Source organism: Panthera uncia, unplaced genomic scaffold, assembly GCF_023721935.1.
Source record: "Panthera uncia isolate 11264 unplaced genomic scaffold, Puncia_PCG_1.0 HiC_scaffold_297, whole genome shotgun sequence".
NCBI lineage: Eukaryota > Metazoa > Chordata > Mammalia > Carnivora > Felidae > Panthera > Panthera uncia.
The window spans coordinates 46,757-64,180 of NW_026059426.1; the positions used below are offsets into that span (position 1 = coordinate 46,757).

Genomic DNA, 17,424 nt, shown 5'->3' on the forward strand with positions numbered 1-17,424 from the left:
GCTGGGCGGCTGGCCCACTGTCTCCTGATTTCTGTTGTCGTGAGCTCGGACAGACCCGGCCCAACTCAGTGCGGAGACCAGACCCCTCTGCAGCTGTGTTCTTCCCCAGTGTGATTTCTTAACTGTGGTTATTTTCCTAAGTCTTTTTTGATGCATTTCCCCACAAAGATCAATAACCCAATGAACAGAAGGATGACTCATCACCCTGTCCTTGTTTTTTGATGGTTTGGTCAAGCTCTGTTATTCCAGCCCCCGCGACCTATGCCCGCATAAATAACATACACTTACTAGACGATGGGCTGCAGTCTGCCATTCATACTACATGAAACAAAAGAGCTAGTACGTGAGCATCGAAATACTACATTTCACTAGCAATAATGCTGCATCGCGATAAGTAACTTGCATGCTTCTTTTAGTTTATATTTTTTAATTTTTAAATATAATTTATTGTCCAGTTGGGTTCCATACAACACCCAGTGCTCATCCCAACAAGTGCCCTCCTCCCATGCCTTTTTAAAAAAAAATACGGAATGCCTGGGGCACCTGGGTGGCTCAGTCGGTTGAGCGTCCAACTTTGCCTCAGGTCATGATCTCGCAGTTGGTGAGTTCGAGCCCCGCGTCGGGCTCTGGGCTGATGGCTCGGAGCCTGGAGCCTGTTTCAGATTCTGTGTCTCCCTCTTTCTCTCTGCGTCTTCCCCACTCACGCTCTGTCTCTCTCTGTCTCTCAAAACTGAATAAATGTTAAAAAATTTTTTGAAAAATAAAATACGGAATGCTTCAGAAATTTGTGCGTCATCCTTGCAAAGGGCCATGCTGATTTTCTCTGTGTCGCTCCAAGTTTAGCAGACCTGTTGCCAAAGGGGGCACCTGTGTGCTTCTTTTAACAAGTGGGGCACATCCGTCAATTTGGCCTGTGCTGCAAACACATTTATGAACCCCTCTGTTTTTAAAAGCTGCTGACAGCTTAGAGCCTGAACCTTTTGGATTCTGTGTCTCCTTCTCTCTCTGCCCTCAGTTTAATGTGACATCAGCGCCTCAGTTTAATGGTTGTGGCACAGTATGGAGAATTACCGCATTCCAGCAGCCGTAGCAGGTAAAATGCAATTATCGTCCCACCCGTGGGGAAGTGGCAAAGATGCCACACAGCAGAGCCCACACGGGGCTGATGGCCGCGTGCGCCTCTCGCTGGCCGGGCCGTCTTCCGGAAGCCGCTGAAGCAAGTCAGGTGCATGGTGCTTCTTCTCTGTGTGAATGAAAACACACCACCTCATGGTTGAAATGCTCCACTTGTGGAAGGGTTTACCATAAAATGCCACCAAAGGCCATCCTTATCTCCATTCCTTCCCACTATTTCGTTCCCCTCCGGCCACCACTTTGGACCCCTGTCACCGAGGCGTTTTCATCTGTCTAAACAACACGCTACGTTACACTTTCTCCGTACGGCGGGCTCAGCCATCATCTGCCGATTTTCTGGCACGACAGGTGAAACCTCGTCTCTCTCTGTTTTCTCAACCACCACAAGTAGATTCCTGTTTTGGTTCTTCCATGGGCTTTATTCCTAACCTGAAGCAAACACACCTCTAATCAAGACACAACGTGTTGTAGGCGCCCGGGTGGCTCAGTCGGTTAAGCGTCCAACTTCGGCTCAGGTTATGATCTCGAGGTTCGTGGGTTTGAGCCCCGCGTCGGGCTCTGTGCTGACAGCTTAGAGCCTGAACCTTTTGGATTCTGTGTCTCCTTCTCTCTCTGCTCCTCCCCTACTCACGCTCTGTCTCAAAAACGAATCAACCTTAAACAAAAAAAATTAAAGAGATGCTGTGTCGATTCTTGAGGGGTTGTGTCTGCAGAGGCGGTGACACTCCTCCTGGGTGGTGGCGGACACAGGGTGCCCTGGCCTTCAGTACGGGCTGGCCTCTGTGACTCACACGTGTGGTCGACATGCCGTGCAGGTAAGGTTGTGCTACTTGTGAGGCTTGGCCACGGAGCCACTGTGTTTTCTCCGATGATGCTCGTTCGTGGAACTCGGCCACCAAGGTGTGTGGAGGCCCAGGTGCACAGGAGGGACCAGCGGAGGTGGTCTGGTCCACGGCCATGGCTGTGACCCATTGCCCACCCCACAGACATGACCACGAGGAAGCCTTCCAGAGGACTCCCTGCCCCAGCGGAAGCCGCCTCACCGAGTCCCATCAACTCCTAGAACCCTAACGAGAGCATAAGTGGCCACTGCTGCATGACCACTGGCATCCCCTCACGCAGCCATGGACGCCTGAGACCCCCACGCACCGTAGGAAACGACAGTATGAGCCTGGTTCCAACTCCCGCCCACTCTTCCTACCACCACGGCCTCCCAACATCCTCTCGTTTCCAGCTGACACTTCCTTCTTCCCAGGGCTGACAACGCCCCCACCGTGCCCCCAACTACCACACAGCCTTCCATGCTTTATACGAAGGTTGAGTCCAGAAGCTGGAATCTGGAAACGGGCCTCCGATGCTCACACACCGTGGGGCCATTTTCCAGCCTCCAGGCTACTGCTGTTCTGGGCCAGATAATTCCTTGTTTTCGGGCTATCGTGTGCACTTTGTATGTTTAGCAGCATCCCTGCACTCAACCCACTGGATGCCAGGAACGGCCTCTTCCAGCCGTGGCAACAAGAGACGTCTGCAGGCTTCTCCAAACATCCCCTGGGAAGTGGTGGGGGGCGGGGGGCCTCGAGAACGTGCTGCAGGAGTGAACCGTGCCAGGGACTCTGTCCTGTGTCCTGTTATTTCTGTGTCCACGTGTTCCTGGTCGCCTCTTCTTCTGCCTTGCCTTTGCTTGTTTTAATAAACAGAATGCACCAAAGGATGGGGGAGGTTTTCAAAGCACAGAAGCAGGAGGGATATCCTCAATTTTCTTCCTGTTGGTGGCAATTACAGGCTTTGCAGCATACAGGGCTTTGTGTGACCAGAGCCGGCAGAGCCGGCAGGCTGTATGTGGTCAATGTACTCTTGAAAACCAAATATAAATCAACGTTTAAAATCGTATTTTTTTACACCAGAGGAGTTTCCTATTAAAAGTGATCCTAAGAGGGGCACCTGGGTGGCTCACTCGGTTAGGCGTCTGACTTCGGCCCAGGTCACGATCTCACGGTTCGTGGGCTCGAGCCCCGCGTCGGGCTCTGTGCTGACGGCTCGGAGCCCGGAGCCTGCTTCGGATTCTGTGTCTCCCTCTCTCTCTGCCCCTCTCCCACTCACACTCTGTCTATCAAAAAAGGAATAAACATTAAAAAATTTAAAAAAAATTTATAATCGAGGGGCACCTGGGTGGCTCAGTCGGTTAAGCGTCCGACTCCGGCTCAGGTCATGATCTCACGGTCCGTGAGTTCGAGCCCCGTGTCGGGCTCTGTGCTGACGGCTCGGAGCCCAGAGCCTGCTTCGGATTCTGTGTCTCCCTCTCTCTGCCCCTCCCCCGCTCATGCTGTCTCTCTCTCTCTCTCTCTCTCTCTCTCTCTGTGTGTATCAAAAATAAATAAACTTAAAAAAAAATGATCCCAAGATAGTAAGTTCTAGGCCCAACTCAAATGCTACATCTTTCTTAATCCCTCCAGGTGGAAATGATCAGCGTTACTGTCTACAGTTTATTATCGACATTACATAAGAAAAATTATATATGGAGACAGTAGAGCCTGGTTCTGGGGCCAGACAGCGTGACTTTGAACCCTACTTTCTATACTTACTAGCTCCAGGACTGTAGACAACCTAGGTAGGGACTGCACCGTGCCTCAGTTTCCTCATGTGTTCAGTGGGGACCGTGAACATTTCCGTGTTATTGGCTGGAAGTAAGGACCGAATATGTGAGAGGCATTCCGAACCGTGACTGGCAGGTGGTAAGAAAACCACGTGTTAGCATCGTCATGATGGTCACTCGATGTGGCCTCAGGATTTCTTCCCGCCATGCCTAGCAGCCTGAGAGCAGGAGCCGGGAAGGGGGGCCCAGGCTGAATAGCGTGAGCCCTCCCTTGGCACGGCTGGGCGATCTCGGCCAAGTCACGTACACCCTCGGGCCAACCTTCCCGTCTTTCAAGAAGGTCTCAATGGCATCTGGGAAAGCCTGCTCATGTGCGGGTCACGTAGGCACTGTGCACCTCGTTTTTCTCACCTGGAAAGTGGGGTTCCAAGTAGCATCTACCTTGGTGAGTTCTCGTGAGGGACGGGTACGCTAACGCATGCCAAGTGTTCAAACGGTGCTTGGCATCGCCAATTTTTCAATAGGTTGGCTATTATTAGCAGTATCATAAGACATGCGGTGACTTATATTAATTCAGGATGTTCTTGGCAGAAGGAAAAAGTGAGAGAGAGACTGAGAGAGGGAGGGAAGCAGGGGGTGAGCGAAGGGGAGGGGAGGCGGGGAGACACAACCCAACTGCACGCCCGTGAGTGCTGGCCCTGTCCTGGAGCGAGACCGTGGGGACAGGCAGGGACCCAGCGGCCCACAGCGTGCGCCTCTTACAGCACTGACAGGAACTTCAGAATTAAAGGTGTATTTTTCAGCCGCAGGTGCCCCAAGCATGAGCCAGCCGCTCACCTGGAGCCCAAGCAAGGAGCATTCAAGTGTCTGAACACAGAAGGAAAAATGGAGGTTTTGAGGCTTAGAGGCTGTGTTTTGCAAACTCAGGTTTTGCACATTTCCTGATTTTTTTTGAGAGAGGCTGAGAATCGATATTTCTATGTGAAATCTCCTGAATTTCACATTGGGCTCACGTCTTGTAAAAAACACCAAGAAGCCGGGACAACATACATTTACACGGTGTGTTGACCTCCGTATGGGCTCCAACTGGTGACTTCTCTCCTGGTGGATAATGAATCGCCCCTAACCATGAGATCCCTTGTGGGTAAAAAAGGTGAGATTTTTAAACTCTTGCTTGCCTGCCCGCACCCACCAGCAGGGCCAGTGTTTTCCCAGGACCCTGGTTCACTTCTCCCGGTCACCCCGCGACCCCTGCTGTCTGGGAACGCGGCCCCCTTTTATCCTGTGCCACCTGAAGAAATCTGGTCTCATAAAAGCACTGCTCAGTTTTGCATAACTAATTTCAAATCGTATTTAGCATCAAGTTGCAGAATTAAGGAGCTAAGTGACAGCTGTTTAATTAGCTCCTTAAGCTGATTAGACGGCATTACCAAAATCCCCTGAGGAGGAGGACGTCACCGTGGGGAGACCCTCGGGCCAGGTTCCTGCCACTGTTCAAACTCAGTAAGCTGCTAAGCCAATTGGCCAAGCATTCTTGACATCCTCAAGGATGTGGTCAAATAGAGATTTCTATTTATGACATTCACTGCTGCAGGAGACTCTAAGGGACAAAAATAACGCAAGCCTCTTTCGGGATGCTAGGCAAACAGACTCTGCATTAAAAAAAGAAAAGAAAAAAAAAAGGAGTCAATTGGGAGTCTCAGAAAGCACTTTAGGACGTGCATAAGCCCCATGTGTTCCGTCCTTGTATTGTATTAAGGAGAGGGGCACAGATTAACCCTTCGTCCCCACCGAATAGGCTGTCTAGCCTCCTCCTGATCAGTAAGACAAAGGCATATTAACGAATTTAAGACTTTAAGCCAATTTTATCCGTGAGATTAGTGCTTTCAAAGTGGCATTTCCAAGAAAGACGGGGAAACTACAGTATATGCCTGACTTTGTACGTGAGCCCGGGAATGGACGGACATCCCTGGCCCTGGAGAAAGTGTACAAAATGCTGGGTTTTCGTCTCGATGTTCCTTTTTAATCCTCGGCAACACTGGCAACAGGACGTGTGGACAGAGTGTCTAAGACCTTCTCGGCAGGAAGGGAGGCTAAGTCAAAATGCACACTACCATCGGCCTAAATTTTCTGGAAACAGGACATAAGTTTAACTTTTGAATTGAGTTTTAGGGGGGATGCTTCCAGTGAGCCAGGGTGGGCGGTGGTGCGAATCCCAGACTTGGTGGGATCGTTTTTGGGTGCTGAAAATTTCAGCTCCCTGCTCGAGGGAGGAAGAGCGGGTTTTGGGAGCCGTTCGTGTCGTTATTTTTCTTGACAGCTTTATTGAGATACAATTCACATCCCACATGAGTCACCCATGAGAGTGTGCAATTCGTTACTTTTCAATATATTCAGAGATGTGTGCGACCGTCACCACAGTCTATTTGAGACCATTTTTATCATCTTGAAAAGAAGCCCGGTGCCCTGTGCCCTGTGGCTATTGTCCCCTCCCGTCCACCTGCCTGGCTCCGGCCGTCAGCCATGGCCAATCTACTTCGTGTCTCCATGAATTTCCCAGTTGTGGACACTTCACAGGAGGTGATTCATGCGACACATGGTCTCCCGTGACCGGCTGCTTTCAGGAGGCATCACGCCCTCACGCTTCATCCACGCCGCAGCGTGTGTTCACGCGTCCCTCCTCGTACGGCTGGGTGACGTCCCTTAAGGCATTGAAGAACTTTAAGTCTTCCATTTTGCACAACTCAATTCTCCCGATGCCGTTCAAATCGCAGTCCGTAAATTAGGGTTGTGTCAAGCTGAATCCAGCTCACGGAGGGCTCTGCTTGAATTGCACAGATTTAATCCTTTTCAACTGTTCACAACATTTAAAAATTGGGAGATATGCGAAAATCTGGATTTCTGGTTTGTCTCGAGTAATCAGAACGGACAACTCTGGGGTATCACTCCGCAAGCTCCACGTAGTGACTCCCCTCCCTTCCACCAAAGTTCCCATCTCCTGTGTGCCACACGGCTGGCCGCAGGAGGCTGAGTCTGGGACGCCTCGTATAGATGCTTCTGGACTGCCAACACGTGTGTGATCCAGCAGTCCAGGACGCAAACTTCACCTGATCCCAACAGCTAAACTGAAAACAAGCAGGACACATTAGGGACACAGGGGTAAGGATGTGGCTTCGTTTAGAACTTTCATAACTATTTTGTTAAAGCAGGATACCGTGTGTCGGAAATGATACATCCAGGGGTTCACTGCTCTCCCTGATGAGAAAAGCCTGACAGAATTACAAGATGCCGTTGAGTACCCTGAACATATATCCGTGATTGACGACTGAGACTGTCATTGATGATTCTTATGAGAATCTTCGCTTCAGCCTTGGTTCCAAACAGCAATTCTGTGAAGCTCGGCATGAATATTTAATTTATGTCTGTTGATAGAGTTCTCTTGATATCATAAAGTATTTGCTCTTTGAAACTGGGGGAGTTTTTGCCTGTAGCCTTTAACTAAACGAGCTGTCAGCCCCTTTCTCTATCACTACGGAAAAATGCATGTCAAATTGTCAAAGGCAACAGAATTTTCCGTAGGCTGGAAGAAGCCTATTGGTTTTATGGTACGTGAAACTAAGGAATTAATTCAATCGGTACGGAAAGGTCATACAAAATTAATAAACATCAAAGGGCCGCTGCAGACTTCATTTGACTCAGTGGGCACCTGAAAGCTGGTCTTGCTTAGAACCCCAACCCTCCAGAGGGATGGTAAGTAGTTCCGAGTCCTTTTTTGACCTGTAAGCCATAGGGATTTCGGAGAGACTTATTGGTGGGGCTTGGAGCCACGTCTCGGTTATCTATGCTAATGAACATCCAGTGGCGTGGCTAATCCCAAATCATGTGAAGTCCAAAAGTCATCTGCAGTCTGGCCCTGGAATACATTATGGGCTTTTTCTTTTTTTCCACCAGACAACTTCTTAATTACGTTTTTCTTAGGCTAATGCAAAAAATGAGTTTGCATGTCTTGAGCCCACACTAATTGGGAATTGCGGGGGGATGCAATTAAGATTGTTCTGGGAGGCAAGGAAAGAGGAGTCTGGGTTTTTTCAATGACCACAGCCATCCCTGCATTGACTTCACCCCCATGATGTACTACTGGCCGTGGAAATGTTTCTTAGATCTCTGCTTCCCTTTCTGGGGGGTGGGGGGGGGGGAATGCCACCTTTAGGAGGAACAAAATCAGTATTCTTGGCTACTGCCCCAGCCGGAGTCTTTCTAACCCCATCTCTTCTGGTTATCCAGGCCTAGGATTCCAGGATTCACAGCTGTGCGTGGCTGGTGGGGCAGTCCTCCGCGAAACACAGATGGGTGCCAGGCGTGCTTGACGAAAATGAAAATGATTCTACGCCGTCCCGTACAGCGAGGCTCTGTGAACGAAACTGTGGACACCGATCTAACTCTCACCCATTTGAAATGCAGAGAAGTGTGGGCGAAGCAACTCTGTTGTCAGGTGTCGGTGGCCCCATGTGACCGCGGAAGGCCAAACAAACCATTGGAAGTTATCTCATCCAGTCCTGAGATATCTGGGTTCTGCTCATTTGCAGACTGATGTCTCTGGCTCTGACCTCTCCCATGAGCTCCCGACTCAGATGTTCCCCTGCCTGCCTGACCTTTCCAATGGGGTGTGTCCAACTCCCTGGGTCCCAAACAGAACTCTTGCTATCCCCGCCTTGAAGCTCTCCTCTTCCAGCGCTCCAGATAGTACATGGTGCCACCTGGTTGCTCTGGGCAGAGCCTCAGGGATCGTGATTCATCCTTTAGTCCATCCCCGTGTCCCATCCAGCAGAGCATCCTGGGAGCACCAGCTCCAATGAGTCCTGCACACCCAGCCACTTCCTTCCACCTCCGCCCCTGTCGACTTCACTCAAGCCGCCACGATGGAAGCCAGCGTTAGGGAAAGCCTTTGAAACCACTCGTCTTGGCATTCTACAACATTGCCCTGGTCATTCCCAGAAATCATTTTTCTCTACACATCTCTTGCCTGTTTGACCACACCAGAATATAAAGCTCCAGGAGGGCGGGGCCTTGGGGCTGCTCCACACACAGCCCTGAGTACCTGTGGGAGACACCGTGTGAGCTCTGCCTCTGGGTGTCATGCGTGCTTAGCACGAGGCCCATCAAGGTGCAGTCAACTCCCACTTTCAACAGGTGACTCGCCTCATGGCCGTGTTCCCTTCAGTGTTTGGTGCCACACTGAAAGCGAAAATGCTTCACTGGTGGATGCTTATAGATATCTCTAGCTTTCACATTGCCTGGCTGGATTCAGGAAATCTTGTCACAATCATAAAGCCTGCAGGGGAAACTGAGTCACACGGTTAAAGCAACTCAACTTTGTCGGATGCTGCTGAACGCAGAGCAGGAACATAAGGAAGCGTTGCTGCATCTGCTGGGATCGCAGGGAGATCACCACCTTGTGCCGCCATCATGATTTTTTTCCTACTGAATTCAGCTGGGCTTTGGCAGGCATGTTCCAACCGGTGTGTAGCCAAGAATGCAACTGCCGCTCATGTGCCCAGGTGGCCCGTGCATGGTACTATTGAGTCCGAAGTCAGGGGTTTAATCCCTACCTGGTCACAGGTTTGCTCAAAACCAGCAGGCTGAGATGGTGGCCCTGGCTCTGGCCGACAGCTTAATACTTCCAGGAGAGAATCACTTTCAGTCAAGCCACCACGGTGGGCAGCCAGGGGTGTGAAAAGCGTCGGACATATCGGAGCCTTGTCCTCCTAAGGCTCTAGCACACCTGAGGTTGAGTCCAGAACTTTACCCCTCAAGTAAGGCTGCAGGGGAGATCTGACCAATGCCAGGAATCCGCCTCAGACCTGGGGGGATGAGTCCCAGACATCCGGAGTGTCGTACCTTCACCGGACATTCTAACCCAGTGACTTCCAAACTTAGTGGCTCCTGGCATCACTGGGGCAGATTAAACAGTGCTGATGCTGGATCGTGCACTCAGAGATTCTGATTTAACTGCACGGGCTGCCGTCTGGACCTTTGGAAATTTAACATCTCCCCAGGTGATTCTCACAGACAGCAGAGGTTGAGAACCACCGGGAATTATCTCTGCCCACGATGGATGGCCACTTTCCCTAGTGATTCAGAAGCCTCCCCACCCCGACTGGATCTATAAAACACATGCACACACCAACACGGTCCGAGACAAATGACTCAGCAGACAGGGCAATCGGCAAACCGGTGCGAGGCAAAAGGTTTACGGCTCCACGTTTAAGGGATATTAGAAGAGAGCAATGATGCCATAAAGTAAACACAGCAGCGAGGGAAGGATTCACCGCAGAGAGTGGGATTCAGGAAGAGTAACGTGAACCTTGGCTTGGGTGGCGCAAGGCGATTCCAAGTGAGGCAGGTGCAGGGGGTGAGGCAGGACCTCACAGCCCCTGCCCGTCCATCACGCCTCATCTGTGGCATCACCACCTCCAAGAATCTTCTCTGACCACCAAGGGGCTTCTGCTAGTCCCGGCTCCCAGTGTACAACCCCCCCCCCCATCCGTTCCCCACTAGAACGCTCCCTCTTCAACTTTGTAGCACGTACAATTAGAGATGACCCTATTTTTCACGTTGAAGGTTAATTTGTTAAATTACATGATTATTAAGATGAGAAAAAATAAAAATTATTAAGTAATTCATTGTTTAGCCTTCTCAGTTGAGAGATTTACACTTTTAAAAAATTTTTAATGTTTATTTATTTTTGAGAGACAGAGAGAAACAGAGCACGACTGGGGTTGGGGCAGAGAGAGAGGGAGACGCAGAATCCGAAGCAGCTCCAGGCTCTGAGCTGTCGGCACGGAGCCCTACATGGGGCTCGAACCCACGAACCGTGAGATCGTGACCTGAGCCGAAGTCGGACGCTCAACTGACTGAACCACCCAGGTGCCTCGATGGTTTAGACTTTCAAGCTGTCTCCTGCTCCAGACTAAAAGATGGACAAAAACAAGGACACCGTGTGTCTCGCTTACTGCTGTCTTCAGACCGCGGGGCAGTGGGCACAGCACCTCAGTCCTCCGTGGGTACGTAACTGGGTGAATGTTACCACAGGTTTGTAGAAGAAAAGGGTCTTTTCTCTCCTGGCTGTTATTCAGTTACTGCTGCTGGTCATTTGCAAATTTAGGGAGCTTTGGAAACGTGAAATCCAAGAAGCTATTATGAAGAGACATAATCGGTCTTGTAAAAAATATTCTTAGAAATGACACACAAGTAAAGGCTTCGGATCCTTTCTCATTGTAGGCATGGCAGGAACCGTTAAATACCTAATCTTTTCAGACCGGTAGCAATAGAATTTATGTTAATGCCCGCTCTGTGTGCTCAAGAAAATAAATCTGGGCTTGACTTTGGCTTTCAAAGCTTGTGCCTTGAAAAATCTACATTTCTCCAAAAACCTGATTTACAGTAACTTGCAGTCTCTTCTCACCTGCCCCAAACACAAGATCGGTATTTCTTTTGTGCTTCTTTTCCAAAATGAAGTACATTTCGTGAAATTTCCAATATTATCTAAATCTCTTTAAAATACCACAGGCGCACAGAGTCACAAATCCATAAAGAATGCCGACAGCAGCGACTCCTTATGTTAATTGGATAGGTTTTAATAACTGATAGAACTCTAAGTACTATTATTGTGGGTGAACATAATGGTTTTCATTCACAAAGGCAATCTATGTGGGTGAAATCCATTATCTTAAAAGTATTTTGATAAGGATAGATCTATGTAGAAATGGCTATGCTTCTCCCCTGCAATTGTGAAACCCCATTAAACATGCCTAATAATTAGCTGGCCGAAGAGTGTCATTAGATGTACATTAAATGTGTATTTAAGGCATATTTGAGACACTTCATTAAAGGTGACACAGTGAGCCTTACTGAATAACTTTAATAAAAATTGTAGTCAAATTAAAACTTGAATTTATGGTCACTCCTTTCTGTGAGAACAGAGCGCTGCACTGAATTCTTGTTTTTTGTTTTGTTATGTTTTTCGTCCTCGAGAGATCAGTCCTGGTCATACTATGTATTTTCTAACTACTTTATTTAGCTAAAAGTTATATAAAGTGAATGCAACCATTTTAAGTGTATAATTTGATGACTTTGAGTAAATTAAACATTTTTTATTATTTATTTTTGAGAGAGAGAGAGAGACGGGGAGGGGCAGAGAGAGAGAGAGAGAGAGACACGGAGACACAGAATCCGAAGCAGGCTCCAGGCTCTGAGTTGTCAGCACAGAGCCCGAGGCGGGGATCGAACCCACGAACCGCTAGATCATGACCTGAGCCAAAGTCGGAGGCTTAACCAACTGAGCCACCCAGAAACTCCAAGTTTTAGTAAATTTATATCATTGTGCAACTATTACCACAACCCAATTTTAGAGCATCCCGTTGTCTCTGAAATGTTCTTCTGTACCCTGGTATGGTCAGCCTCCCTCCCAATCGATGACTTCGAGTTTTTCTCCACCCTTGAGTATTATCTAGATATTTTATGCATGCATCATCAGGCAATACATCCTCTCTTTAGCATGGCGTTTTTGAGACTGGTCTATGTTGCTGTGTGTTCATTCATTTGTTCCCCCTTTTTACTGAGAAGTAATATTCCACTCTGTGGATATATCACACTTTGTGGATACATTCGCCAGTGGGTAAACACCTGGGCTTTCTCACTCTGGCTACGATGAATGCAGCTGATGTGACCATTCAGAGAGAAGTCTTCGTGGGACATACGTTTTCATTTCCTCTGGAGAATGGAAACACCAGGTCCTAGAGAAGTTCACGTAACTTTTTAAATCTGCGCACTGCTTTTCAACATGGCTGCAACGCTCCCATTTCCGCCACCGATGTCTGAGGCTTCTGGCTTCTGCACATCCTCTCGAGACCTTATAGTCAACCTTTCAGATTCTTGCCATTTTAAGGGAGCGTGTGGATGTATCTCTTTGAGACGTTAATGTGCACTTACCTAATAACTAATGTTTTTGGACATATTTTCAGGTGCTTTGTTTGACATTTGTAGGTCTACTTTTATGAAGTATTTATTCTAACAATTTAGTTATTTTTATAGTATAGTGTGTCCTACATCCTAATTCAGAGATGAGATTTGCTAAGATTTTGTAAAGCATTTTTGCATCTGTGCTGGGAGATATTGGTCTACGGTTTTCCTTCTTTTGATGTCTTTGTGTGGTTATATTATTGGAGTAATCCTAGCGTCATTAAATAAATTGTGAAAATGTCTGTAATTTTTGAAAGAGATTGTGCAGGATTTACTTCATTTTTTAAAACTAAATACCTTATTTAGTTTGTTAAGATGTAATACACCTTTATTGAGGTGTACTTGTCATGCAATCAAACACACTTATTTAAAATCCATGACGGGGGTGCCCGGGTGGCTCAATCGGTTAAGCATCCGACTTCGGCTCAGGTCATGATCTGGCGGTCCATGGGTTCGAGCCCTGCGTCAGGCTGTGTGCTGACAGCCCAGAGCCTGGAGCCTGCTTCAGATTCTGCGTCTCCCTCTCTCTCTGCCACTCCCCTACTTGTGCTCTCTCTCTCTCTGTCTCTCAAAAAATAAATAAATGTTAAAATCACTATTTGCAATCTAAGGCACAAATCGCCAGCGTCAGAATTTCCTTGTGGTCCTTGACCATCCTGACTTCCCATACTTCCCTGTCACCAGCTCCCTTCCCACCCCATCTCTAGGCAAGCAATCATCTGCTTTCTGTCACCATACATATATAAAAAAAAAATATATATATATATATATATATATATACATATATACATAATGGATATATATAAATGGAATCATTTAGTATGTGTTCTTATAACATACAGCTAAGTTGGCGGATACATGTATTGACGGTTGAACTGTGTCCCTCTTCCCCCTCCCCCACCCGCCCCACCAAAAATGATACATGAAAATCCTAACTCCAGTAATCTGTGAATGTGACCTCTGAAAATGGGGTCTTTGTATCAGTGATCAGGTTAAGATGAGGTCCCACTGACTTAGATTGGCCTTAATCCAGTGACTGGTATCCTTACATGAAAAAGGAAATTTGGATGCAGACACGAAAAGAGGGAGAATGCCCAGCGACCACAGAGGCAGAGATCCATATGCTAAGGAACGTCAAAGATTGCAACCACCAGAAGCTGCAGGATGGACCCTCCCTGAAAGCCTTTGCAAGACAGCACGGCCATACCCACACCTTGACTTCCGGCTTCTACCTCTAGGGCTGTAAGAGAACACATTTCTGTTGTTTCAAGGCTATCCAAGTTTGCGGTAATCTATTACGGCAGCCCTAGGTCACGACTACACTTTGTTTGGAACAGTTGCGATTATAGTCCCCTGGGTCTGGAGCCAGATTTCCTGAACGTATTTCCCTCTCAATACCTTAACAAAACTGGCCTTCTCTTTGCAAGGAAAGGGCAGGAATGGCTCTTAGGTTGCCTTCCAGTCCAACTAGATGGATGGCCATTCTGTCCCTTAGAGATAAAGCTTGCATCAGCTTCATTGTAGAACATTTGGAAAATACATGGGAAGCATAAAGAAGAAAATAGAGGTGAGCAATAATCTTGCTACCCAGACACAACCACCGTTACGATTTTGATGTCTATCCTTTAAGACTTTTCCCAGTATCTAGGACTATTTGTTTGTTTTATGTATAAAATGAGTCCCTGGCTTCCTTTTATGGCACTGTGGATGGGTCTCATTTCCTATTCTATAGCTAATGTAACTTTGTTCGCTTTTAGTTCAGTTTCAGTAAATTGGTTTGCATTTTCCCGAGGGGGGCAGTAATTATGCCGGCCAAGCAGACGTTACGCTACAGAGCAGCTGAGGCAGCTGGGTGTCATAAATTCTCTGAATTTTTTTGTTGAATGAATACAAACTTCAGAACTGTCCCGAATGAGAACGTATCAACCTAGACAGTATATTGTTTCCAAACTGTAACATCAGAGAGCAGGAGAATGAGGGAAGCTTCAGACGCAGACCAATTTCTTGATTTGTGATTAAAAAAAATGAAACCTTTGCGATACTGAGTGTTGAATTCACCTGTGTCATCATTACCATTTTTAGAGATATTTCCTCCCCCCAGGCTGACCTCTCCAAAGTCCAGGCAGGAGACCTTGTGTATAGGTGCACTAATGCTCAATTTCTAAGGTCAAGCTCAACATATTCGTACCCAAGCTAATGATCTTCCCCTACTTGAGTCTCCCCATCCCAGACAACGACACTGCCTTCCACCCAGGTGTTCAGGTAAGGGGATCTGGGGAGCCCCCAGACATTCTTCAGCCATCTATCCAACCAACCATCCATCCATCCATCCATTTATCCATCCATCCATCCATCCATCCATCCATCCCTGTGTCTTCTCCATTCAACCTTCTGGACCTCCTTCAAGCCCGTCTGCTTCTCTCCATACCCATCATACCCACCCCAGTCCACAGATACCCTTATCTGAAGTGCCATTTTCTCCTGCCAGAGCTGTGCCACTAAAAAGACCCCCCCCCATTTGGCCCACCCACTCCTGAGCCCCATTTAATAATCCGTTAACTATACCCCAGTCAAAAGGGCCTTTCCCACCTCCTGACACCCCATTCCCCTGCCTTACCCATCCCTGGCCAAAACCCAACCTCAGTATTTTCCACTGCTCTTGGAACAGCCAACACCTCCCTTGATGTGACCCACGAGGCCCTTGGTGATGTGGCCACTTGCCACCTGCCCATGCACACCTTTGAGACACTCTTCCTGCCCCTGTGCTCTGGTTCCTGCATCCTTCCATGATGCTCCCTCCTGCCCCATGCTCTCTGCATGCCCTATTTTCTCACCCTGCAGCCCCGCCCATCCGCCCCGCGGATGTACGAGGGTTTCCTCGTACTCATGCTTTGGGTCTCTGACCAAGCAACTCTACCTTGGAGAAGCATCCTCCACTTGTCTTAATAAGCTAACCTCTACACCGCAGCCCTTCTGGGATGCTCTCTCTCCTTCCCAGCACTCGTCAGAGGTAAACCTTCACATACGTTTGTGTTCATTATGTGATTCAGATCTTTCTGACTCATACTGGAGTGCTTGGAGAACAGCAGATGACCCAAAATATTTACTAAGTGGATGATGCAGAGGAAGCCCTCCTAATTATAAAGATGAATGCATGAAAGGGAGACCAAACTTATTGAAGAACCAGAAAAAAATCATTACCTCCTATAATCTCACTAATCTGAGGGAGACAGAGACAGAGAGAGACTCCGAAGACTGATCCATTGACCCGGGGCACTTGGGTCAAGGGGCACTTAGTAACATCCATCTCTCGTGTTCAAAGGTCTCAGTTAGGACCGTAGAGTCCCTCAGTCAAAATGCCATTCTGAAAATGGCTGTGGCCCTATGCTTTCAGATCTGTGGAGACCGGCTTCCACACCTTCTCCCATTGACCCCGTTCTAGAGTTCAGGCCTCCATTCAAGACATGTTTCCTTATGTCTGATAAAGTTGTTCTTTTCCTCCTAAGAGGGGAATGAAGTTTCAGAAGCCTACTATTTTTGGTGAGATATTTATGCATGCACCAAGTGTACAGAATATGTGTATACGGACAGAGGCCATTTTCATGTCTCCTTATACCCTTTGCTTTAAAGTCTATTTCACTTGATAGTTTTATGGCCATACTAACTTCCTTTTGGGTAAGAATGGCTTTGTATGGTTTTCCAACCTTCTTTCAGTCCTGCCACGTTCTTAATTTTTAGGAGTGCATTTGTGTGTGTGTGTGTGTGTGTGTGTGTGTGTGTGCGTGCCTAATAGTGTTTATTTATTTTTGAGAGAAAGAGAGAGAGAGACAGAGAGAGAGAGAGAGACAGAACATGAGCAGAGGAGAGGCAGAGAGAGAGGGAGACACAGAATCCGAAGCAGGCTCCAGGCTTCGAGCTGTCAGCACAGAGCCTGACGCGGGGCTCGAACTCACAAACTGCGAGATCATGACCTAAGCCTAAGTCGGACACTCAACCGACTGAGCCACCCAGGCGCCCCCTACACATTTTTTAAGTTTTCTCTGATGGTCTTGGTTTTTCAATTGCAAAGTTTAATTCCTTTTCATTGGAAATCATTACCTATGTATTTGGATTAATTTATTTTGTGCTTTATATGTTTTGTGTGTTCTATTTGCCCTGGTTTTTAAACTTGCTTGATTTCTTCTTTCTTCTCTTACTACTTTTGTTTTGTTTGGGGTTTTGGGCTGTTTTTCCTCCCTTCCTTTGATCTTTCTTCTTTTTCTATTTTCAGAAGTTAAACACTCATGTGGCTCCTATTTCCAGCAATTATCCCAGAGATTTGATTTCTAATGACGCCCATTGATTGGTTCTTTAATCATTTAATTATTATTCAGCGGCTACAAAATGCCAGACACCGGGACTATGAAGGCGAGTAAAACACTCTTGAGGACACTCCTGTGTAGGGTGAGGGGTGGTATTTTTAAAGTAGGGTAGGGTCTGTAAGTCCAGCCCCTTTCGTGTCTTGTCTACGGAAGACCTTGTTAATGAATCCCACGCCGGGTGCAACGCCAGCCTTAGCTTCAGAAGTCCACTCAAAACTGACAGCTGGACTTAGCCCTCAACCACAGCACAGTGAAGAAAGCCCACGCGTGCGCACACACACACACACGCTTTTGCTACCTCCGATCACAATAGAT

The 17,424-nt window shown here is 47.7% G+C and overlaps 1 pseudogene; it reads right to left on the reverse strand.

Moving 5' to 3' along the window:
• Nucleotides 1–761: 761 nt before the first annotated feature.
• LOC125917921 (uncharacterized) lies at nt 762–860 on the reverse strand (annotated as a pseudogene).
• Nucleotides 861–17,424: the final 16,564 nt, after the last annotated feature.